Here is a 26,951-nt window from a genome sequence, read left to right on the forward strand (position 1 = left end):
CATATAAACAACCACTTAAACAGTTCTAGAATTCACTTAGAGATATGGCTGGAAGTATTTTAACCAAACTGGAATTACCTAAGTAATTCTTAGGAGTTAAGACTGTATCATGTTTCAGAGCTCTCTGACTTCTTTCTTGTAAGTTTAAATTTTAACCTTAAAAATACACACACACACACACACACACACACACACTAACTTGAACCTGGCTTCTGCAGAAAAGTTTGCTCTTATACATCTGCTTTTTTCTCCATCTGAGTATTGGCCCCATAATAGTTTTCAAATATCTTTTGTTGCTTAAAAGAAAGGTAGTTTGCTCAGGACTAAAATAAGTGCCATGAATGGGACTACTCTTCTAAATGTTTTTTAACTTGCACCAAAAACTTATGCCAATTTACACTGTCATCAACAGTGGATGACGGCAGCTATTTCCTCACCAGCCAACCAACACCAGCCCTACTAACCCTTTTGATTTTTGCCAACCTGTCAGATTAAAAATGCTATTCTCTTGACCTTCTCTTCCCCACATATCAACTTGATTCTTTGAATTGCTGATCACTGATGACAGTGAACACATTTTCATGCCTATTATCCATTTGTATTTCCTTAGCAAAATTGTTTGTACATCTCTAATGTCCATTATTCTACTGGGTCTGGAGTCTTTTTCTCATTGATTGATAGGATACTTATAATTATGAACATTATCCCTTTGTCTTTTTTTTGCAAATATGTTAGTTTTTCCATTTGCATTCCAACTTTTTGTCATGTACAAAGTTCTCATTTGCTTATAGCTTTATCTATAATCTTTTTCTTTATGAATTCTGGGTTTCCTATCAAGCTTGTAACTGCATACTGACTATGATGCAAGATTTCATATTATAGGTATCAGACATTATTTACAGTTAAACAATGGTATCCTTTTCTGAAATTAGTTCTAGTAGAATCTAATTTAACAAACCTCACTATGATATCCAGTTTGACAGTGAGGCACCTTTCACACTAGCACTGCTTAGTTGTGGGAAAAATCAATCAAGAAATCCTCTATACTAACATGAATCAGTGACCTTTCTCCAATAGCCACCTAATTAAGTTATTGGGGGTGGGGTGGTACAGAATGCATTCTTTATAAATGGTGACTATACTAAAATACATGTTAAATAAGGATGATGCCAAATAAACATTTAAATGATATATTTTTCAAAAATACAAATCTGTGATTTGAGAATATTTTTAATGTCATGTAGAAAGAAGAACTCAAAGCACTTTGAACAGCCTAATCAGACATATTAATATATAAATTACCATCACCATGCTAGCCTGTGAGTTGTCTGGGAACAAGAGCCATAATATTCCCATTCAGTCTGCGTTACATTTAGCACTGTCGGCAGCCAAATTCCTATAAAATGTATCCAGTTGTGCTTTTGTTACAGATAAGGAAGATAAAACTTGAAGAGTTGACTCAATCAGAGGACTGCCCTCAGTTATTCTCCAGGATTCCAGCTTGTCACCACCCCTCTTAAAAGTGTGGTGTTCCAAACCAGACCCTGTACTCCACATATGATCCAAGACTACCTATCCATAGATTTCATAAATGTAGTCTTAAACTCCATTAATAGTTTTGATACATTACATGGCAGCTCTCTATTGAGCCACATAATTGACCTGTATGTTCTGTAGTGAACCACATCCGCACCCATTGTTTACTACTGCCTTTTGGGACATAATCTGCTGGACTGAACAATTATTCCTATTAAATTGCTTCTGATTTAGATTCAATATACATTTGACATTTAAAAATTTTTCTTGCATCTCTAGTTTGTTAACCAGAGTATTATTAGCTTTCCTTACCAGATTCCTGTCAAATACAAATCTGTTCAGCAAGTCACACAGGTCTTCCTTTATTCTCTGTTAAAAGCACAGTACAAATACTGGAACCTTCCAATTAAAGCCGGCCATCAGTTTGTACTGTGTGTACAGTCGTTGATTTTTTAATTTTTCTGACATCAGTCTTAGCGGTTTTATTTTTTAACATCTTTAATGGAGTATAATTTCTTTACAATGGTGTGTTAGTTTCTGCTTTATAACAAAGTGAATCAGCTATACATATACATATGTCCCCATATCTCTTCCCTCTTGCATCTCCCTCCCACCCTCCCTATCCCACCCCTCTAGGTGCTCACAAAGCACCGAGCTGATCTCCCTGTGCTATGCGGCTGCTTCCCACTATTTTGTGTGTACAGCCATTTAAACAACCACAAGGCCACCAGGTCACCTAACTCATTACCACTAGCAGTGATAGCTTCCAGATTTCTCTGATTTCAAGACACATATATTCATACATAAAAAATATGTATCACATACACACAGACACACACAAAGTACCACCAAACAGCACTTATCCTCACTATGCAAAATTACACTGACATTCTCCATTCTATTTTATTCTATCCTAGTCCCCTGTTCCCTTCCCTCCCTTTTAAAATGCTAGTCATAGCCCACTAAATTGATCTCATAACCAACTGACAGGATGGGACGGGCAGTTTGTAAAATAGATTTATAATCAACCTGAGTAGTTCATTTACTAACGATAGCTATCTTATTCACAATGCTTAATTTCTCAAATTATCACAAGGCAAAAAGATTTCATCACTTGGTTTAAGACTTGAAATCATAGTTACATATTACAAAGCATTATTTAGAAATACTTGTAATACATGACTAATTAACTGATTTCCATGAATATGTTAAAGGCCTTTTATCAGTATGGATCTGCCATCTTTAATTTTATCTACACCGATTCATTCACAGATATTCTAAGGAATTAAGTTACATTACCATAGTTGTAGAATTAGTTTCAGAAACATGAACTTCAACTATTCCTTGACAAATTAGCACTGAATTTAATAATATGAAGGTTAATCAGTGTCCACATTTTTAAACGTGAAATCATTAATCTTCAAGGAAAAAATTATAAATCCATTTTTCTTCTGGTTCAATTTACTACTCACTTTGCCACAAGGTTGTGGAAGCATAGTCCATATGACCATGAGTAAACATCACAGCCTCACCCATGTTTGGTAAAGAAGAAAAAGCAAATAGCCAATCCTGCTCTTTTAAAAAGATGGTAATTCCTTAAAAAAATTGTGTAATTCAAAACTTGAACAGTAAACAAGTGAGAAAATTTGAAACAAAGTTCAAACAAGAAAAATAAAAGCCTTTTCGAAAATTATTTTTTTGTCAAAGAATTAAGATAGATTGAAAAAGTAAGAAAATACTGTGGTTCTAAAAAGTTACACCTGAGAGTGTTGAAATGATTTTTATTTTTTTCCTTTCAGTCATTCCAATTAAGAACTGTATTTTGAAAAAAAAATTCCTTTTTAAAATTTATAACCGTAAAACTTATTTCTAGAGGATCAGATGTAAACCTGAAAAATCACTCTCCTTCAAGGTTCAGCATTGCTATTTCTGTTCTGGCTAAATGCCCACAAAAGCATAAACATGCCACAAAACCAGCCTGAGCTGAAGCACCATAGTTGGAGATTTGAAGGTTTGTTTTCTTTTAAAACTGCTCAAAGGCCACCGTATGGTGGTATTCAGTGTAAACAGACTTTTTCCAGCAGAAATATTTAGAGTCACAGAATACACAGTTGCATGGCCCTTTAGAGGATCATGTAGAACATCTTACCCAAAGATGATTTCTCTGAGAATTCTTCTAACCAGTCAACATTCCTTTCCACCCCTCCAAATCAACACACTAACTGGCATATGGAGGCTTGATCCTGAGTTGAGAGAAAAACTCTAGATGAAATAATGAGGCTAAAAACATTTTATATCAGAGGAAGTAACTGAATTCATTTGTCACCTGATTGGCATGTTCGTATATAAAAACTCTTGCTTGTGTTTTTGGAGGGTAAAAGTTCTCAATCCTACAGCCAAAACTCAGCTTGTGGACCAAAAGATGTGGTCATGCCTCATGTGGTACACACAGGAATTCTTCCAGGACTCAGAATACAGCTAGGGAGACAAGGCACACACAGCAAGAGTGAAATCTATGGAAGACTAATACATGCCACCAGACCCTGCATGACAAAACCCAAATAAGAGAGCCAAGTGGCAAGCTCAGAGGACAGACAGGGCACTGTGTGTTGAAGGTCTCACACTTCATTCGACAGGGGAGATGATTCTTGAGCTGCATTTTGTAGACAGAATAAATTGGGATAAAAGTCAGAAAATGTATTACAATTGATTAGAGAGCTTTATGCAACAATCTGAACTCTGATAAGGAAACAAAAATTATTTTGTAATTTCATCAAGCTCTGGTGGGTAATAAAGTGTTGAATGAAAAGGAAGGCAGAAGGCAGTGAGTTTACAGAACTCACTGTAAACTTAAGTGCTGTTTACAGAATAAACACATGGCTTCTTTTATTACTCAAAGAACATTCCCCACTTTATGGAGTGGTGCTTTTTAGGTGAGTGTTGACATCACAATACAGTCACGATGGAAAACTTGCTTTTTATCTGAAAGCTGTATTGAAAATGCACAACAGAGACATCTTATATCCAAGGGAGTATAGACACTTAAGTTTTAGGTAGAGGCCACAAAACATTCAGGAAAAGCTACAAAGGATACATTTTCTTCCATTAAAAACTTATTTCCTTCTACAAAAATTCTGAACACGGGATTCTGTTTTTCCTTTACTGTTTCAGCAGAAGAATGCTACCAACTCAAGTGAATATGATTACTAGGCCTCAAAAATCCACCTTCTTAGTTTTTAACTTGATCTACCAAATATTTGGGTTATTGCTAACCATGTCACCAACCTATCAGAATCACAGTGGTTTAAACAGGAAGTTAATGAGTTAAATGTTAAAATTAGGCTTTCTACAGGTATTCTGTGGGTAGGGGGCACACAGGGTGAGCTTGTTCCATAAAAGTGGGAGTCTGGTGATCCAGGCTTTCTTGAAGTTTTTCCAAACTAAAATGGTGTTAGCCTTGAATCTCACAGTGGCTTTTAAACCTTGCCCTAAGGTCTCCCTAAGGAGCAGGTGAGGGTCCACCTCATCTCTAGCCCAAACACCTCACTTCTATCAGTTTTTTATGTTGGGCTTCTGTGTCAGAAATTTAACAAATTAAAAAAAAATTACTACCCTATGACGTAAAACACTATCCATTAAACATGTTTGGGGGACTTCCCTGGTGGTCCACTCGTTAAGACTCCATGCTCCCAATGCAGGGGACACATGGGTTCGATCCCTAGTCAGGGAACTAAGATCTTGCATACCGCGCGGTACAGCCAAATAAAATAAAATTTAAAAAACAAAAAACAAAACCAAAAAACATGTCTGCATGTTGGACATAGAACTGTTTTCTGAGGAATTCAATGACCTGGCCTCCAAGTCAATTTATACATCTAGATTTGAAATCAAGTCCTGGTTAAACTCTTCAATTTTTCAAAGGCAGATGATTAGTGCTGCTGGCCCCCTCAGTTAATTGTTAAAGTAGAGTAGTTACTAGAAAACTATAACCTTGGACCTCTTTGGTACTCAATTTTCATAAAAAGTTCAATGGCATGAACGATTATAGGGGGCCATTTCCATAGCTATAGAGCATCAGAAAAGTAGTGATTTAATTAAACTGTGCTCCAGTCTAACATTATTCCTATGTCTTGTACTAAGATGCCTTATACTTGAACTGGGTACCTTTACAGACACTTCAGAGAACAGAGAGAAGCGTACCAAGGACCCAGAGCCTTCATTAATAAAGGATCCACAGGGTCTCAATTCCTGGAAAAATTATGCTTCTCCTAAGTGGCTGGTTTACTTTTTATCTCATGAACATAGCCTTGCAATTGATCGATTTCTTCTTTGTTTTGGCTTCTAAAACTCAAAGCCAAATGGGTGGTCCCCAACTAGCTAGTGTAAAAGACATGCATTTATTTGTGTACTAACCCTGCCCCAGGAATCATTTTGTCTTTCCTTATTTTTCCTTTGCTCCTTATCTAATTCTCTGGGGTGAGGGAGAGGATGAGACAGAAAGGGGAAAAGAGAAGGAAACATACCCCTATTTTTTTGCATTTCCCTAAAATGGAAGGCAAGAAACATGAAAAAAAAAAATAACTAGCTAATCTTAACATAAGGGTGTGGTTTTAACCTTACCACCATGATAAACTTGTTAAATACTGCAAGATCTAGTGCGTCAATTTTCTCGCTCAGGTGGAAACAGGTAACACTGCTAAGGGGACATCCTGTCTGGGAAGAGATTACTAAATTAAGTCAAACACGGAAAGTGTATTGAGGCAATCAACGTGTATGGTGTGCAGCAAAATAAAGTACTTCCATCACTGTTCTTCAGAGTCAAATAATTTCTATGAATAACAATGGCCCCGGCCTCTTTTCTAACATAGAGAGATGGCTGTCACAGCTCCTCCATCACTCAAAGAGCTCTGACTCCAGCATGCAACTCCTATTCAGTCCCTGTCATTTGGTAAGTAAGGATAAATAAAAAATACTTCCAAGTTTATTCAACATATTTTTCAAGCCCCTATTACCTATGAGGCTTTACAGATACAAGGTCTGAATGGCTGTGTTTACAGAAAATATTTTTAGCCAGTTATACAAAATGTATTCTATTCAACTAGTGTAAAAAATACCATTCATAAATTAAAATAATGGCTGAATTATACTTCCAAACCTCTATTCTATTCCAATGTCTTCTAGGAAATTAGGAAAAACAACAAGAATACAACTAGGGGTCAGGGCATTTGGGGCGGGGGGGGGGGGGCGGGTGGGCGGTGCAGAGGCAAAGGGCACTTCACTGTAGCTGAAACAAACTGAGAATGATGTGATAAATCAAAATGCTACTCAATCAACAAACACTGCTGGTTTAGACTAAAAGCAGAACACCCAGCCCCTCCTTCTGTATTTCCAGGATTGTTGATACAAATGCAGTAGCTTTTTAGTCAGAGGTGGATTTCCTTTAGGATACTATAGTCCAATTCTTTACAGACTCCTCTGGGCCTTGAGGATATCTATGGCCAGAGGAGCTAAGATGGAGCCTGTTTTTAAGGCTAAAAAGAAAGATAAAGGACAAAAGAATAGCAAGAAATATGTGGCCTCAGGGCAGACAAATAACCAAGAAGTCCTTTAGAACTTGCATCTTGGACACCTAAACAAATCAGATAGGAGGCTAAGAATGCCAACAATCCTCACAGCTGGGAACATCATAAGGTCACTCTATAGGGTCATAAGGTCCCCAGCACCATCTCCTTCTGGCAACTGCCCCTCCCACCCCACACCATTAACACAGCTCCAATAGGAGGTGCTATAGTCCTGTAAGAACCATACCCCTGCTGTCCCCAGCAAAGTAACCTAGAGGGGAAGGTAGACCCCGGACTAAAGTGTCTATTGAGGGGCTGAAGCTCCATGAAAGAAATGTAGGTGACCAGGCTTTCTATCAGGTGGAGAAAGCTGGTCTGCAGAGAGAGGATGCTGGGGGGAGGGGGGCCACGACAGTGAGTAAACAGAGAAACGCAGTGGCAGATGGACACTCACAATAGAGTTTGTGTCCCTGGTGAGAACTCTTGGTGAGACCCCAGTGCATTTCTGCCTTGAGTGTTTGACTCCTCCCTGAGATAAACTTTCACTAAATCTCTGCCTTGTTGGAAGAAAGGGAGTTCCAAGTAACAAAGGGGCTACTTCCTAGGCATCACTGCTCCAGCCCTGTGCCTCAGAAAGGCAACTCTAATAAGGGTAGGGCTTAGACATTGCTCTCTCAACCTTTTAGAGGCCAAAACTGGAGCAGTGAAGACTAAGAGTGGCACCATCTTTTACTCTACCGTGTACTCCACATACCTACTTTTGGGGCTGGAGATCTGAAATGTGTCATTAAATGACACAGGAAGTAACATAAAAAAATGAAAATGTGTAAATAGATATGTCCATTTATTGTCACAAACTGAGAATAAAGCTCAATATTATATAAGCAAATGCAAATTAAATGCAATTTTTTTCCCATGGACATCCTAAAGTGAACTCTCAAGATGATTTTGTGAAACCCTTTATCTTTCCCTTGAAAACAGTTGCTCTGAAATGTGGAAGAAATATGGAAACGTTTAAGAATTAAAGATTACATAAATATATAAGTGTAGTAAATACAGGTATATCATCTCTTTAAACAGTCCTTTTAAGAAACCATAAACAAAACGAAAAGACAACCTACAGACTGGGAGAAAATATTTGCTAACAATGCAACCGACAAGGGCTTAATTTTCAAAATACACAAACAGCTCATACAACTCAGCAACAACAACAAAAAAACCCAATTAAAAAGTGGGGGCTTCCCTGGTGGCACAGTGGTTGAGAGTCCGCCTGCCAATGCAGGGGACACGGGTTCGTGCCCCGGTCCGGGAAGATCCCACATGCCGCAGAGCGGCTGGGCCCGTGAGCCATGGCCGCTGAGCCTGCGCGTCCAGAGCCTGTGCTCCGCAACAGGAGAGGCCACAACAGTGAGAGGCCCGCGTACCACAAAAAAAAAAAAAAAAGGGCAGAAGATCTAGATAGACACTTCTCCAAAGAAGACATACAGATAGCCAATAGGCACATGAAAAGATGCTCAAAATCACTAAGTATTAGAGAAATGCAAATTAAAATTAAAATGAGGTACCACCTTACACGGGTCAGAATGGCCATCATCAAAAAAGTCTACAAATAACAAATGCTGGAAAGGGTGTAGAGAAAAGGGAACCCTCCTACACTGTCGGTGGGAATGTAAATTGGCTCAGCCATTATGGAAAACAGTATGGAGGTTCCTTAAAAAAACTAAAAATAGAGTTGCCATATGATCCAGCAATCCCACTCCTTGGCATATATCCAGAGGAAACGCTAATTTGAAAAGATACATGCACGCAAATGTTCACAGCAGCACTATTTACAATAGCCAAGACATGGAAGCAACCTAAATGTCCACTGACAGATGAATGGATAAAGAAGATGTGGTGTATACACACAATGGAATACTACTCAGCCATAAAAAAGAATGAAATAATGCCATTTGCAGCAACTTGGATGGACCCAGAGATACTAGTGAAGTAAGTCAGAAAGAGAAAGACAAATACCATGAGATCACTTATATGTGGAATCTAAAATATGACACAAATTAACTTATTTACAAAACAGAAACAGACTCACAGACATAGAAAACAAACTTACGGTTACTAAAGGGGAAAGGTGTGTGGGGGGGTACATTAGGAGTTTGGGATTAACAGACACACACTACTACATATAAAACAGATAATCAACAAGGACCTGCTGTATAGCACAGGGAACTCTACTCAACATTCTGTAATAACCTGCATGGGAAAAGAACCTGAAAAAAGATGGATATATGTATAACTGAATCACTTTGCTGTACACCAGAAACTAACACAACATTGTAAATCAACTATACCTCAAAAACAAATTTTCTTCTAAAAAAAGTCTTTTTCAGAGTTATATGGCATCCAACAACAACCATTTAAAAACTAGAACTCCACAACTTCTCTTTCTTCAGTAGTTCCTGAGAAGCTACACATATGAGTGGAGGAAGAGTGAAAGAGGGAATTGGGGCAAAAACAAGGTGTTTACACTTAGAATCTCTCCATTCAAATGTCTGACTTGAGGTAAAGCAGAACATTTTAGAGTTAGAACATCGGAGTTCTCATTCAGAGAGAAAAGTCTTTTGGTTCAAAAGAAGAATCAGATAGCTGCCATGGCTCCAGAATAAATGTCTCAAAAATCAAGCTACTTTAGGAGGAGACACCTGAGGATCTGAGAGACAACCCTGCTCCTTAAGCATCAAAAATAATAAATAAGTAAATAAGGCAGGGAAGGGGTCCAAGAACAGCTAGTTTTGCAATTGCTAAATGTTAGATGACATAATTTATCATCCAAACCAGGACAATTCAGGGAATAAAGGGTGACACAATGAATAATTATGTGAGGACAACAGGCATAAACCTGGACTTTTCCTGGCAAGCCAAGACATTTGGTTACCCCTACTAAACTATGGCCATCTTGCCTCCCCTATGACCAGCCAACTTTTCTATTTCATTTACTCTGATTTAGCAAAGGCAAAGCACCCTCCACCTACAGCAAGGCCTAGCAGGGTCACCTGCATATAAATACTTGTCAGTGATGATGAAAATAAGTCTTTCTTAGCAATATCTGGTATTTCAAATCAGCAAACATCTACAATTCACCAGGAAGAATATGCCCATGTCATGGAATAACTTAACTCTTGAATCTCCCACCAACTACTCTGCTCCAGGCCAGGTAGTCAACAATTTGCCAGTTCCCCTATGTCTTAAATATTATCCTGACTCATCCTATCCTGCTCTCATTGTTGAAGGGATCAGAACAAGCTGATCCAATTGATCTAATTTGCCCCAAAGGTTAATTGTACTCTGTATTTACAACATTTACATAGCATTTACATTGTATTAGGTATTATAAGTAATCTAGAGATGATTTAAAATATACTGGCGGATGTACAAAGGTTATAGACAAATACTATGCCATTTTATACATAAGGGCATATTCTGGTATCCATGGGGGTCCTTGGAACCAACTCCGCTCAACCCCCGCCTGTGGATACAGAGGGCCAGGCTGTACATAAAATTGCCTTATCTCACGTCTCAACCCACCCCTAGTAGCATAAGCATTATCAGTTTTTAAAATCTCTATTTAATAGCCTCTGCCCCATTGTTTATTTGAATTTCTTTTATTTAGCCACTATCTGAATTGACTACTCATTTATCCAGTGCTTTTAGTCTTACAACCTGTTTGAAAAACAACATCTTTTAAGAGCTGAGAACATAAGATCTTATCACACCCAAGTTGGAATCCAAGACCCGCCATTTAGTACAAGTGTGCACAAAAGCTCTTGGGCAAAACATTTACTTTCTGAGTCTCGATTATTTACAAAATGATAGGATGACTATTAAATTTTTAACATGAATAAAATGCCCAGGGTAGTACTGAAAACACGGGGAGAGCTTACTAATAAATGGCAGTTATCAGTCTGTATGAGCTTTTACTATTACTGAAGTAAATATTAACCTTTTGTCTATCATTATGCAAAGTTTTTTCGCATATTTACCTTAGTGTCTTTTCCCTTTCAATCACTTGACAGCAATGGAAATAAGCCTGCTTCTCATCCAAAGGTCTGATAAATATTCAGATAAATGTTCTAATTTATGTTTTTATTTGTTTTCTCATTCTCCCATCAGATTTATTTTCATAAAGGGGTAGCTTAATTATCAAACTCGATTTTCCCAAAGAACAAATAACCAATTATCTAAAAATCTTTTGCTAAACACTCCTTCCTCCTTCCCCACTGATGTATGATTTCACTTATGTATTAGGTGCATATATACCTCTCACTGAACTCCCTAAGTTGACTTTTTAAAAATCTGACTGTATTCTCTGGCCAAGAATACACTAATTTAACTTGGGAAATTTTCTTGCTTCATAACATTCAGTACTCACTTCAAAAACATGGTAACTCTCCATTCTTAAGTCTTTTTTTCACTCAGTTAAGTTTATACTAGTTTTCTTCAGAGATCCTAAACATTTCATATCAATCCCCCCAACTTAGGAATTTTATTTTTTGTTGCTATGATGAGATTTTTCTCCCAGTATTTTTATAACTGGGTATTGCTAACAAGAAAAATGCTACCAACATTTAAATATCTTTATGTGGTATACACCTATCTTATTAAACTCTCACTTTTAGTTTTTCAGTTGATTCTGTTGGTTTTCCTAGGTTTAAGATTGCAACATCTGCAAATATTGCTATTTTCCACCATTTTTTTCAAGCAGTTATACCTTTTATTTGATGCATTCTTGCATTGGCCAGGATAATATCAAACATCAAAGGTGTATGGCACGCTTGTTTCATTTTCTGATTTCAAGGGGAATTCCACCAATGTTTTCCCATTTAGTAGGTTGTTTGCTGTTGGTTTAAAACAGATATTCTTTTAAAGAGTTCATAATCAGGAAGAACTGTTGAATTAGCATTGTTATCTTGGCACATACTGGTATGATACCGCATGTTCAATGTATGCTGATACCAGACCTCAAGGGTTCAAAAACTAGGCTCTGTGACTTACTGGCAATTTATCCTTGGACATATAATTTAACTTCTTGGCCTAAATTTCTTCACGCATAAAATGAGGGTAATAATAACAACCTCTTTCTTAGGGCTGTTTTGAGGACTGTTAACTGAGATAATATATTAGAGCAATGCCTGGCACACAGTAAATACCAAGCGTTATTTGTCTTCTTTAATTAAGAGAATTTCCTATTTAATTAAATTTGCTGGTGTTTTACTGAGAAATTTCATGGCTATTTCCACAAGTGAAATCGAACATAGTTTTCTTCTTTTGTAATGTCTCAGCAGGTTGTCTCTCTTATATTTTATTGTGTTTTTAAGAGTTCATGCTGGTTTTTTTTTTTTTTTTCATGCTGGTTTTTAAACATGAATTTTATACCTCCTGGTATTTTTGTAGAATCTAGAATAAATGAGATCATTTATTGATAAGTTTTTCAAGATTTTTAAAAGAACTTATCCTGTCTATATTATAGAGGTCTGAAGATTCCCTCCTTTTTTTGGTTGGGAGGCCACGGCCTTTAATATACATGTAATATATTCCATGATTAACAATCTATTGAAGTGCAGCAGCTCTTAAGACAATTCCTAAAAGCAACCAGTTCCACCTTTATCGTTAGCTCTTTCAAAGTTGCACATGACATACAAATTTAGAGCCACTGTCTTTCTCTCTGGTCACTTCCTTCCGGATGCACTGCTATGCCTTGTTCCTCTTCCCTATTCCTTCCTCTTCTTAACAACAACAAAAGCATCTGCAAAAGATAGCTGTGCCCTTTCCAAACACCTATGATAGCCTAGGCTAAGGGCACTCATCCCTCACTACATTTAATTTTAAAAGTGGGGGAGCTTTCATAAGATAAAAGAGAAAAAAGCTAACCCCCCCCCATAAGGTTTTAGCTTTTGTGAGGATGGAGTGCACTCCCCTACTGTCCAGTCCTCTTCCATCAACTTACTTCCAGTCACTCACTAGGTAGTCTTCAGGAACAAGAGCAAGACTAGCTCTTGGGTAAACAAATGGGTTATGACCAATCTTAAAGAACAGGGGTGAATGATTCTAACAATATAAAACTAGGAAGTATTTACTTTGCTGTGTGCACATACAGGAAGATGGTACCAGTTCTAGTTCCTCCTTGCCTACTTGAGAAGGCAAGGCACAGGGATGCGGGCCACTGTATCTGCAACTGATTTGCCAGATGCAGCCTAGGAAAAGTGTATTATTATAAAGCTATATTCTAATACAATAAACATAAGTAAAGTGATCTTGTAAAGACATCAAAATGACTTCTAAGTCCTAAAAAATATTCCAACTTAAATTATACGATTTAACATTTTTCAGACAATCTCAAATATGAATGAAACTATGAATCCTTACAGATCCATATCTTGGCTACATCCTAATCCAACACACTTAATAGAATCCTATTAGGAAAAGAAATAGTTAATAAATGGACAGTAGCTTCTAGAAGTTAACACTCTGCTAAGGACTCACCCCTTTCTGGAATCTGTCCAGCAATCATCAAGTTCACTGTCTATGATTTGTGGATTCCACCTTTTCCTCTTTTGGAAGAACAGTACATTAGCTTCTCTCCTCTTCCTGCACAGCTCTCTGTCTTCAAGCTCCTCAAAGACCCCTGACAGCTACTCAGTAATGTGCAAGTTGTCTCAGTGTCCTAGGATATCACACATCCTGACCAAAAAAACTTGATCTCATCTGTTTCTGTAACAGAAATTTCCTATGTTCCAGGATGATTCTACATTTCAATACCTTGTGGTGAAGGCAACAGAGTATGGTGGGATACAAGTGCACCCTCCGGGACCAGGGTTTCAAATTTAGGGCCCCTTTCTAGGTGTATGATTTCAGACCAATTACTTAGTTTCTTTTTCTCTGTTTACTCAACTGAAAATATGGTAATGAAAATAGGATTATTAAAGGAGTAAATGAGGTAAATATATATAGCGGTCTTAAACTTTATACCAGCAGGTAACATATATGTGCCATGTTAGTAATTATTTATTCTTTTTACCTCATTCCTCTTACTTACACAAGTACAGAATCTTTATGCTTCTTTAATACTGACTTGGTCTGCCTCAGTGATGCTGATTAGAACCTCTCATTTCAGAAACTTCAGGTCATACTGAGGACAAATGGGCAATAAAAGAAACAACAGGAGAAAATTTAATTAGGGATGGACAATGTAAATGCCTCAACAGGTGACAAAAATGACTGAAGCAGCCAGCTAAGTTCAGGACAATGGAGAACAGTCTACAAACTGGATTTGGCCCCCACCATTGTTAATACGCTCTAAATGTTCCTTTTCTTAGGTCAGGACACAAAAATTAAACCCTCAATAGCATTATAAAATACTGAGGATGGGGGAATTTAAAAAATGCAGAAATGGAGATAAAACAGGAAAGAACAACTTTTACCTTGTTCTTCTTTTAGTGAACTACAACTATAAGAATACTAAATTAACCACTGATATGGGTATGTACTTATTTGTATTTAATTACATGCTATAAAGAAAGATTATTCTAAACTTAAGATACTGTTAAAAAATAGTTTAAAAAATACAATAATATGGCATGAAGCAATTATGAGTCCATTTACAATTAGGAGGCAAATCAACTTTAAGTGGGTCCTTACGGCTATTTTAAAGCTTACTATTCCAAAGGGCTGATATCAGAGCAAATGATATATCCAGCTACAGATCAAAAAGAGTTCAGGTTCACCTGAAGGCCACTTTAACACTTTCAAAGTCCTAAAATATTTTTGAAAGTGTGTACAGTGCAGAAGGAGTTTTATAACTTCAGTTATCATAAAAGCTAAAAGGTATTGGGCACTTAAAGCATATCAGACACATTATGCAAAGCACTTCTTACTGAATCCTCCAATCCTCAAGACTACTTCATCCGTAGGTTCCACTCTTGCTATTTTACAGATGAGAAAGCTGAAGCAGAATGGACACAGAACACCCTGCCCAAGAAAACACAACCAGAATCTAAATCCAGGAATTCTAAAGCGAGAGCCCTTCCTCTTCTAGGCTGAGCTTTAGTTTTCTCACTCACAAAACAGTCTTGACAGTATCTTCTCACTCTAAATCTTAAGAGTTTATAAATTCATGTAACCTCACAGTGTTTCTCGAATTGAATGATGAATTATTTCAGTAACTAATAACATACATTTAAAAATAGAACAAAATAAGAAGTATCAGAACACATGCACTGTACATAGGCAGGCCTAAGTATTGTTTCATGAAACTTCTTTTTCAGTTTTGACAGTGTGTTTATATATGTGCTGGGTCACTGATTAAAAATGGAATTTCTCACTGTGGGCTGAAGTTCAAAAAAAGGGGGGGCGGAGCTTGAAAAGCCACTCACCTAAAGCGTTCATTCTTTTACTTAACAAAACTGAAAATAAATTATTCCAACCTTAATTGAATTCCAACTTGCTGTAAGTAATCATTCCAATTAAAAAGTAAATGCTTTGAATTCCATACTAATAAGTATGGAAATAAGAGGTTCTCCCAAATTATGTTCCAACAGAACCCTCCTTCAAGGTGTTTGTGGGTACTTCCTGGGGAAAGGAGGTGTTCTTGTTACCAAAGAAACTCGAAAATTGGGAAATACTGTACATTACATTTCCCTCCTGGACAGTCAAAATGCACATCATTAAAAACTCTGAAAAGCTCTGCAGAAAAACAATAACACGACCATCATCAAAAAATAAAAACTGATTAACTGTTTTTAATCCAATGCTTTCTAAACTTAAAATTTCTCTGGAACCTCTCCTACCAACTACTAATCTCTCATAAAACCATATTGTAAACAGAAAACCGAAAGATCTGCAAGGATCATTTTAATGACCTGAGTTTCTGTCTCCCTGCTGGAGAATCCAGAAAAAGTAAACTGGCTGATAACATGCCATCAAAGAGGGGAAGAGTTGTTTACCTGGACTAGGAAACCTCTGAGACTGACATATAGAACAGGACCCATTATAATGGGCAGTAAAGACTGCCTGTGGAACAAATTAATTCAGAATAGATGTCTGAGGAGTCATAAATGCTCAGGGGTGGTGAATATCACTCTCATCTCTTATCAGTTACAGAACCCTGGGCTAGAAACCATCCTATGATCTAAGCCAGCCTACCACCCTTTCACAGGTAGAGGATTAGTACCAATTATAACCAAAGAATACTATCTTGAGCATGTTCTTCACATCTTCAAATCTGTTTCTACATTTTTGGTCTTTTCTTTTCCATTCACATTGCCTTTAGTTAATATTTTTCCTTTCTGCAAAACAAACAGCTCATAACACTTCACAACATATAGTATTGATACTTAAAAGTTGACAGTGAAACTAGATGTGAGGCTTGAGGATTTGTTAATCATTAACTTACTAAGCTTGTACTTCACAACCACATAACACTAGATCGTAACCATTTATTCATAAGTACAAAAGAAGAAAATTTGAAAAATAAATACATTTTGATGTAACATTACCTGAAGCAGAAAACTACTGCATTGTGAAATAACACGAGGCACCTGACCAACCAGAAGATAAAATGTAAAAGCATGGTTACGTGCCACAGAGCTCACATAAAGAAACTGACTTCAAGACCACAGGCAAAAGGAGAGGTGTCCAGTAGAGGGGGGAAAAGCCTACAGAAAGCTTACACATAGGATCACTGAAAATAAGAGCAAAAGAGACTGAAAGGGCTTTTCGGTCTGGTCCCCTTAGTATAATAATGGGACGACTGAAGCCTAGAGAGGTGGAAAGACTTGCCCAGAGTGACGTGATTAGTGAACGAGTCAGGATCCAGCCCAGATCTTCCAATTCCCAGGCTTCTGCATTGCCCACTATAACACAAAGCCTCCCATCTTCTCTACAAGACCAACATGAAAAATAAACACTACTTACTGGCCTAATAATCACTAATCAAATTATGACTCTATACAACTAGAGCATTTAGAAGAAAACATCTCATTTTGTGTTACAACATGTGGTTGCTGTTAGAAACCTATTAATACCCTCTTAGGTATACTTACAAACCTTCATTCTAAAGTACTAAATCAAAAGAAGTCAGCAAGAAACCAAAACCCTATGGACTGAGATAAAACTATGTCATATGAGAGAGTCATACTGTTTCCGGGAGCACACATTTTGAAGTGAGGCAAATCTGGGTTCAAATCCTAGCTCAACTGTTCAATGTCTGTGTGACCTTGGACATGCCCTCACCTTGGCTTCCATCTGTAATGATGCTGGGGGATAATACCACTTGATTCTTCACCTATTTCAACTTTATATTCATACAACTACCCCCCTTCCAAAAAAAACTTGTCATCTACATCATGATTATAAACATTAGTATATTAAACACCTTTAAAAAAAGGATTAAGTGCCATAAAACATTTAACATATGAATACAATCTTTGTAAATTTTTTGTGAAAAAGTTCAAAGAAGACATTACTGCATAAAGTATAAAATTAACTTTCTTTCAAGCAAACTGGATAAAGAACAAAGAACCAGACTCTACATCAGTCCTACAACTAATAAGCAGCACAACCCTATGCAAGTGACTCCACCTCGCAGAAAACTCCACCAGTTACAGCTCAAAGTCAGCCACACCCCATTCCAGTTATGGTGCAGGAAGAACCATTCGGACTACAGGGTTCCTAAAGCTCTCTTCTACTTGAAACAGTGTAGCATCAGCACCATCACAAAACTCAGTATGAATCGGCCCTGTTCTAAGCACTCTAGACATAGTAACTCGTTTAATCCCCCTACAATCTTCTCAGATGGTCTGTATCATTCCTATCCAAGGAATCTAAGCTAGAGAGAAGTGAAGGAATTTGCCTGAAGTTACAGAGCCCATAAGAGGGCTGAGGGGTTCAACAATCCAGGAGTCTGGTTGCATCTGTGCTTTTAACCACAGGTAATACTGGCTCTCAGAATCCTATAAATCCCAGAGCGGGCCTTAAACTATAGACATGTAAACAGAAAACTGTTAATGCTATTTCTTCCTTGTGTCCAAATACAGCTGATACATAATCTACTGTGGAGGGAGAGAACAGTGACTAACATGTTAAGGGTACCCTGTAAAAGAAAAAACTACAGTTCATTTGACAAAGTTATAAAGTAGCAACTTAAGATCAAGCTACAAAATGTGTATTTTGTTTCTCAAACATGTTATTAAAATAATCAGTGTTGCGATATTTTAACATTATCATACTTCCTTGGTTATAAAAATTTATCTGCTGGATAATGCTCCTAAGGAATAATTATCATATAAAACCAGAATGCCACTAAATATTGGTTAACTACATTTTCTGCCTCTGTAACCATGCACAGGAAAATATATATATATATACATATCAAGAAGCACACACAAACCTACAACTTAAACACTGTATTCTGAGTATGGAAATCTCAAATTAGACACAATGTACTAAGGGTTATGCAAATAGGTATGTGCCAGACACTGCCAACATAAACGGCCAGGGCAGGCTTGACCTCCCTCCTTTGGAGCTACTTCACACCTGACTGACTTCTTGCAATTCTCTGCATGCCACTCTTCCTTCCTCTGCCAACTTAACATCACAGTTGCTAAAAACCCACAATTCTGCCATCCCCTCACCCCTTCTATCTCAAGAGAAAAGTTAAAAGCACAGTGGCGCCAGGGAAGCTCAGTGGGGTAGAAAACAAATCACATTGGAGGACAACATACACATGCACACACATGCATGTGCACACACCCCCGCAAAATGCTGACTGCAATAAGCTGTTAACCTTAATTTCATCACCACAGTCTATCATCTGCCACCTAGTCTTGCAATAACTCTTTTCAGAATCCGTGGAAGGCCTAAGAAACAGAAGCAGAACAAACATTTAGCGTTTACTCCCAGACAAGTCTACTCTATAAATGGTGGTGGTACAAATATTTGCCTCACTGTGCTCTGCCCTCATACTCTGGACTGACAGGGTAGTGATTAGGGTCCAGTTGGATAGTCATTTGAGTGGTGAGACACATAAGTAAGAAGTCCCATAGATCAATTCCTTCTTTAATTAAGGATGGCTCCAAACTAGCCTTCTCTCCAATAGAAAACAGATTACAGACTGATGACCAAACTGTTACGCAATGTTTAGGCTACTTGGCTTGATCTGCATTCACACAAACACAAGATCTTTATATCTCAATAATTAAATAACAAAACAAGTCATAAGCAACCTAACACAGAGTTTCTAAGATTTGATCTTCTTTTCCACAATTTCATCACACAACAAAGTTTTACCAACATTTTGCCATTACATACACTAATCCACCTATCAGACTCCTGCTTCTATTAACACCAGAAAACACCCGTAAAATCAAATTTCTAAATAAAAGAAGCCATGGAAGACGGAAATTGATGTTTAAAATAGAGACACCACCAGAAAGGTAACCAGAAGACACTACCTGAAATGATGAAATCCTGCTGTATATATTGGATTTTGTATTTGCCTGCTAAGGTGAGGTGGGTGGAGGTAGGGGGGTGGGATTTGGGTTTGTGTCTGTATTTTATGACAGGTGGCACAACTGTGAATGATCAATGAACAACTCCTCTTGGAAAAAAGACGCTTGGTAAAATATGGCAGTAATTACAGAAATTTATAACCTACAAAAGTTGATCAAAAGAAAAATACATCAGTAAATATTCAAAAGTAATAAAGGATGCCTTGTGGTATACACATTTGCAAAATACAAATAAAGATTCAAATTAAACCATATTAGGACTTCCCTGGCGGTCCAGTGGTTAAGACTCTGTGCTTCCACTGTAGGGGGCATGGGTTCATTCGATCCCTGGTCGGGGAACTGAGATCCTGCATTCTCGGGGCGCAGCCAAAAAGATTAAAATAAATAAATAAAAATAAGACCAGATTATAAAACCAAGCCCCATACTTAAACTGAGCTTTCTCAGCTCTTCCTTTACAGTAACTTTATGAAAATTTATAGTCTAACTCAGCATCACACTTTAACTGCCATTAGAAAGAGAAACAGAGACCTCATTAATGCAGTTTAGACTGTAAAGCACAAGGGAAAAAACTGGTTTAAACAAGAACCTGCTAATGAACTAAAGTGATCTGCCTTGAAAAAAAAAAAGTCCCTTTTGTTACAGCAGCAAATTATTTCACAACAAATTCTATATTTTACTAAAGAAATACCGACAGAAAAATGAAATACACCTAGCCTGAATCTTTGTGATGTTATGATCAAAAAGTAGTTAACCTATATGGATGGCCTTAGTATAAAGACTATTTTTTAGGGGCGGGGGGAGATGGGGTGGAGTGGGAAGGGGAGGTGCATCACAGTGTATGGGAGATATTATACCAGCTATGAAAGTAACCTTTTTATAGTGCCTTTTAAAAAAAAGTACATCCACTCATATAGCAGAAATGTGTGATCTCTTCCATACCTGATGACAACACACATCCCAAGTAATAAAACCTTTCTTCATTCAACAAGCAATAGGATCCAAATCTTACAGAGAAGTTAAAAAATAGTCTTCAAACAAGAAGGCTTTAGAAAAATTTCTGTCCACAGCAACAGTTATTAAGCATGACTACTGCATTTTATCTGAGGTAAATAAGGCTATCTTGTCAGAAAAAATAATACACTTAAGAAGAAAGACTTCCCTTACACTTCAGTAAAACTATTTTTATATGAAGATATTCAATGACAAAAATGAAAAGCCTAAGAAAAGCTATATATGCATAGCTTATTTCATTATGTAAAAAAAAAAAACATAAAAAGACTGAAAAGGAAATATGCAAAAATGTTAATAGTAACATAAGTGGTGAGATTACATAAGATAATTTTTAAAAATTCTACCATACTTCCTGCAAAAGTCTTTTTTTTTAACTGAAAAAAAGTTGGCATTCACTTGTCATATAAACAAACAACAAATAAGTCCTTACAAAACCAACACAGGTTCTAAGCTGCTTCCATAGACCATACTTCTAGACTTCGAATAAAGGTGCTAATTATTTGCTAGTAATCTGAAAAAAAGGAACAAAATAAAGCCAAAGACTTTCATTTCTGGCTCTCCTATAAATATTTTCATAACTAAAAACTAATAAAGAAATTTTTACCTTTCTAAGAAAAGGTTCTATGTCCAACTTTCTATTAGTGACAATCTGATTTTTTAAAGCATCAGTTTAGACTGCTTTACACAAAAACCATCTCAAAGAACTAAGTTATGTTCAGTTCAGTAGTTCCAAAATGTAGACACCTAATACACAGTGCGAGAAGTTTTGATGCATTTTAGTGAACTGCACCAACAGAAACACCTCATTTTACACACACCTTTCCATTACTTCTTAAGAGCCTTATATCTAAAGAAGGTTTTTGCAAAAGGTCCTTTGCTTAGCCTGGACGTGGATTTATTTGAATATCCGGGAAGCTGTCAAAATCGATCTCAAACTGCATTATATTCAAGGCACAGAATGTCACCTCTTTACTGGGCCTCCTTCTCTCCTTTCTTTCACAAGAGCGCCCTTAATATCCCCTAGCTTACATTTCCGGGCCCATGAGTCACTGAGAAATCAGCTCTAAGTTTCCTTAAAATGCCACTCAAACGGCTCCTCTACAGCATTCAACGATCTGCCCCCCCAGCAACTCTTTGGCCTACCCCCAGTCCCCACTGTGGCCCTACGCAATAAACTGCACTATCTACTATTTCTAGACTATACCTTTTTACCTTTGTCCTCTAGCTTTGCGGCTCCTCCACATACCGTTCTCTTCTGCAACCCTCCCCTCTCCCAAATGCCGTCGGGCCTTCAAGACCCGCTTTGTACCGCCTCGCCCAAGAAGCCTTCCAGATTTCTGCTAGGCGGAAGTGATCGATCAGTCCGGTCTTCCCTGGGTAGCTTTCTAGCATTCTGTAGTTCTTTCACAAGACTTATCATCTCCTTCCCGGTATCGTGGTTATTTGTGTACTAGCCTTATCTCCTGCACCACAGGAGTAAGCTCCTCGGGGGAGGGGACCGCGGGCCCGGGTTCCCCTTTGAATCCCTCTGGCGCGGACCGACCAGGGCGCCTGCACGCACTCAGCGCGCAGGCTGGTTCAACCGAACTCAGGAACGCTCCGACCGCACAATTCCTAACCAGAAATCGGTTAGGCATTTTCCCGAACTGAAGAACGCAGAGATGCTATCCGCCTCCTGATAACAGGAAGTTTACCAGGGACCAGAAGCGAGGTGGCCGGAGCCCTTGTGCAGTGGGAGTGACAGTTACCCGGGCCCGCACTCCCCTGTCCTCCCGGCTCCGGCCGCAGACGCCCCCACGCCGCCAGCCCCGCCACAGAACCGCGGAAAGCTGGCAGGAGAGCACGGGGCCTCCGGAGACCCGGCCGCAGGCCCGTGGGCGCCGCGCCGGCGAGGACGAGAGGGTAAGGCTCCGTGAGGAGCCCGGGCCGGGCGGAGAGGGCAGGCCGGGCCGCTCCCGCCGACTCCCGGGCTGGGGCCGCCGCCGCCACCCGAGAAAATGGAGGCAGCCCCGGAGCCGGTGACGGGCCGGGGCAGGGAGGCGGAAGCCGGGCTGGCGTCCGCGCCTCGAAAAGGGTCGGGCTGGGGGTCACTCACGGGGCTGGGCCGGGCGGCTCCCTCTCCGCCTCCGCGTCGTCGCCGTCTCCGTCCTCGGCCGCCGCCGCCTCGGGCTGCTCGCTCGGTCCCCGCGGCGCGGCTTGGGCGCTCGGCCCCTCCGTTGTCTTCCGCCCGCTCCTGCTCCCGGTGACAGGATCCCGCGGCAGCAGCGGCGGCTGCGCGAGCGGACGGCGGCCCAGGGACTCCCGCGGCGGCCGCCGCACTGCTGCTCTCGCTCGCTTGCTCCGGCTGCGGCTCTGCTGCGGGGCCCCGCGCAGCCTTCGCCCGGCTCCCGGAGTCTCAGTCTCTCCCAGGCCGCGCCGCTCCCCGCTCCCGGCCCGAGCCCGGCTTTGACGTGCGTCTGCGCAGCCGCCGAGGGCGCGACGTCGGGCGGTGCCGCAACGTCCCCTTCGGCCTCGGGCGCCCTCGGGCGGCCGGGCGGACTCGGGGCGTAGGAGTCCGCGCCGAGCCGCAGCGGGAGGGGGAGCAGAGAAAAGCGGAAGCAGAGAACGGGAGTTCCTCTCCTTTCACCTGCAGCTTAGATGTTGGTGCTCAGCCCGGTCTCGTCATTCTAAGAACTCTAACCGAAGGAATCCTACGTCCACTGTCTGCGACCACTTCCTGAACTCTTAACAAAGCTCTATTTCTGCTAAAGGCCGGGGGCTGACTTGTGCAGACTCATTCCTTCCTACTTTCGAGGGACAGGTAACTCTCATTTTAGCATCCTCTGAGAGAGAGTGTAGAAAGTGATCGAATGACCCATATTAGTAGGATTCAAAAGCCTGGATTTAAATCTCAACTCCACCATTTAGTCGCTATGGGCTATTTCCTGTCCCTGTTCCTACGTTCCTTCACATACACTCACACAGAAGTATAATAGCATAGTACCATAGGCTTATGAGGTTGAACGAGATAATGCATCGCAAAGCTCTGACAACAGACTCTGGTACATAAAAATGCCATACATGTATATTTTCATTTCTTTCTGTTGCTTTGCTTTTAATTTGTAACTGAACAGCTATTTTTGAGTATCTGTTGTGTGCCAAGCACTGTTCTAGGTGGTGGGGCACTGAACGAAACATTACCTGCTCCTGAGACAACAAATAAACCAACATATATATGATATCAGATGGTTTTTAGTACTATGGAGAAAAAGCACACAGGCTAAAGAGGCGAGGGAGTGCAGGGTATTGTTATTTCTAGCGCTCCCGCAGGGGGCAAGCTACTTGAAGAAAGAGCCTGCTGTGAGCTATGAGTATGGAAAAGCAGAAGGAACAGCAAGGACCAAGGCCCTGAGGTGGGGATGCCTTGGAGCCCAGCAAGGCAAGAGCCCTGAGGTGAGAGAGGAGAGATAAGAAGAGAGGGAGGCCATATAGACCAAAGTGAGGACTTTGGTTTTTACTCTGAATGAGAGTGGGAGATATTTGGAGGGTTTTGAGCAGAGAAAGGATGTGGTCTGACATTTCAAAAGAATTACTCTGGTTGTGGTGTGAAGCCCAGCCTGAAGGGCCTGAGAGTTTCATCCAGACCAGTTGGAAGGCTTTGGAAATAGTCCAGTGACAAGAAGACAGACTCAGCCCAGTGGAAGACTAAAGAAGTAGTCGTGTTCTAGACACATTTAAAAGGGGGAGCTGACATGACTTTGCTGAATTCTTTTTTTTTTTTAAGATAGATTTTATTCGTTTAAAAATTTTTTTTGTTTATTTATTTTTGGCTGCACTGGATCTTCATTGCTGCGCACAGGCTTTCTCTAGTTGCGGCGAGCAGGGGCTACTCTTTGTTGTGGTGCATGGGCTTCTTATTGTGGTGGCTTTTGCTGCAGAGCACAGGCTCTAGGCACGTGGGCTTCAGTAGTTGTGGCACGTGGGCTCAGTAGTAGTGGCGCACGGGCTTAGTTGCTCCACAGCATGTGGAATCTTCCCAGACCAGGGTTTGAACCCGTGTCCCCTGCATTGGCAGGCAGATTCCTAACCACTGCGCCACCAGGGAAGCCTGATTTTACTGATTTCTAAGTTTTTGTGTGTGTGTTTCTTTGTCTTTTGTTTTCTCAAGCAACTGGAAGATACAATTTGGGGAAATGGGGAAGACTTAAACAGAAACAGATATGAAGGGAGGAACTTGGAAATACATTTGGGGGCATATTAAGTTGAGCTGCCTGTGAGACACCCAAGGAGGGAGCTTGATGTAGAAGTCTGGGGTTTGGGGAAGAGGTCTGCCTGGAGATAGAATTGGGGGAGTCCTCAGAGTAAGTAAAATCTCAATACAGTACTCAGGGAGATCCTTTAGGGAGAGAGGGTTAATAAAAGACAAGGCCAAGGGTGAGCCTGGGCCCCAACACTGAGAGGTCAGGGAGATGACAAGGAACCAGCAAAGGATGCTGAGAGGAGCCAGCGTGGCCGGAGGAGACCCAGGAGAGGTTCACATGCTGGAAGATCAGGGATGGAGGATGGATCCATGGCTCTGAATGTGGCTAATAGTTCAAGTAAGATTAGTAGTGGTGATTGGTCATTGGTGTCAGTGCCACAGAGGTAACTAGTGGCCTTGGGAAGAGCTGTTTCAGCAGAAGTGGGTGGGAAAGCCTGACAGGAGTGGTCTCTAGAAAGAATAGAAAGAATAAGACCTAGAATAAGACCTCTGTAGAGAGAATTGGGCTCTAGAATGAGAGACCATGGGTGCAGACAATTTTTTCATGAAGCTTTGTTCTAAAGGAGAGCAGAAAAATGGGGCAGCAGCCAGAAGGGAGAGTGAAGTCAAAACAGATTTTTTGTTTTATTTCATTTTGTTTTGTTTTGAGGATGGGAGCTGTTAGAGCCAGCTTCCGTGTTGACAGGAATGATTCAGTAGTGAGGGAAAATTTGATGATGACTGGGGTGGGGCAGCATTTTGTGGAGAGTTATCCTTGAGTGAGCAAGTAGAGAAGGTTGCAGCGCACAGTGGCGGGTCTGGCCTTGGAGACCAGCAAGGCAAGCGTCCCCTCACAGTAACGGAGGACAGGCAGCCCCGGGGATGAGGTGGCAGAACGTGTGGACATTTCCTTTGAGGGCTTCTCTTTTCTCAGGGAAATAGGAAGCAAGCAAGGTCATCAGCTTAGAGCGTGGACAAGGTGGAGGTGTTGGAAGCTGGAGGGGAGAGGGGAAGGTGTACAGACGGGCCAGTCAGCGGGATTAGTCTGTCTTTCAGAGGCCACAATTTGCTGGGATGGTGCCAGCGCAGGATGGTGGAGACTTGGATTCAGCCGGGGTTATTTTTGTTAGATAATTCCATGGAGAGAAAAAGGGGAAAGGAAGGCGAGAGTATATACAAGGAAGTAATAATAATAATTGCTGACTGTTGCCTCCGAGCTGGATAGGAAGGAATGAGGAAATGGGGGAGGAGGTGGGAGCCATGGGAGGGCAGAGACTCTGTGGAAGTGGCAGCAGGATCTAAGGAATGATGGGTGAAAGGATGGTGTAATCAGCACCGTAGGCCAAGTGAGCTGGAAAGGAGGAGGTGCTAGAAAGGAGGAGAGCCAGGTTGCTTACCATGAGACTATGGAAGAAGCAGTTTCCGGTAAATGTCAAGGCCTGGGACAGCTTCTCAAACTAATGTCCACGTGCATTACCAGGGGATCTTGATGAAATGCAGATATTGATTCCCTTGGTCGAGGATGGGGCCTGTGATTCGCCATTTCTAACAAGTTGGCGGTGGGATGGGGGAGGATTATTCTTATTCTGGTTATAGCCTTGATACCAAAACCTCAATAAATGCAACACACACACAAAGAAAACCAGTGACTCTTGCCAGTGAATATATATAATCTTGCCAGTGAATATATATATGAAAAACCTAAATAAAAAGTATGAAATATAAGTAAAATAATAACACATTACAAGTAAAGTTCATTCCAACCAAGGACAATTGATCTCAAACATATTAGAAGCTATTAGAAAAACTATAGCTGTCTAGGCTCAGAGAGAAATCAACTGATGACAAGCCCTGGGCAAGCTGGTTCCTGAGGCTGTCTCTGCTTCTCTCTAGTTACCAGGGAAGGGAGGCACCTCGCCCTCTTCAGTGAGCAGACTGCAAGTTTTATCTAATTTTGAAACTTTGTTCAATGAGGAGTTTACTCCCACTGCATTTTTTTTTTAAGAGTTTTCTTTTTAACGGCAGTCCCCCAAAAGGTGGGCTTTATTGTGCTGACATTCCAC

General features: G+C 40.1%; 1 protein-coding gene across 1 annotated transcript in view; it reads right to left on the reverse strand.

Annotated features, from left to right (window-relative positions):
* The window catches only part of CAB39 (calcium binding protein 39), an 86,767-nt gene extending 63,711 nt beyond the window's left edge, over positions 1 to 23,056 (reverse strand). Inside the window, exon 1 of the mRNA XM_082658831.1 lies at positions 22,765 to 23,056. The gene's annotated coding sequence lies outside the window, so the exon portion shown is untranslated. The remainder of the gene's footprint in view (positions 1 to 22,764) is intronic.
* Between the last annotated feature and the right edge of the window lie 3,895 nt (positions 23,057 to 26,951).

The sequence above is a fragment of the Grampus griseus genome (assembly GCF_964374135.1).
Source record: "Grampus griseus genome assembly, chromosome: 7".
NCBI lineage: Eukaryota > Metazoa > Chordata > Mammalia > Artiodactyla > Delphinidae > Grampus > Grampus griseus.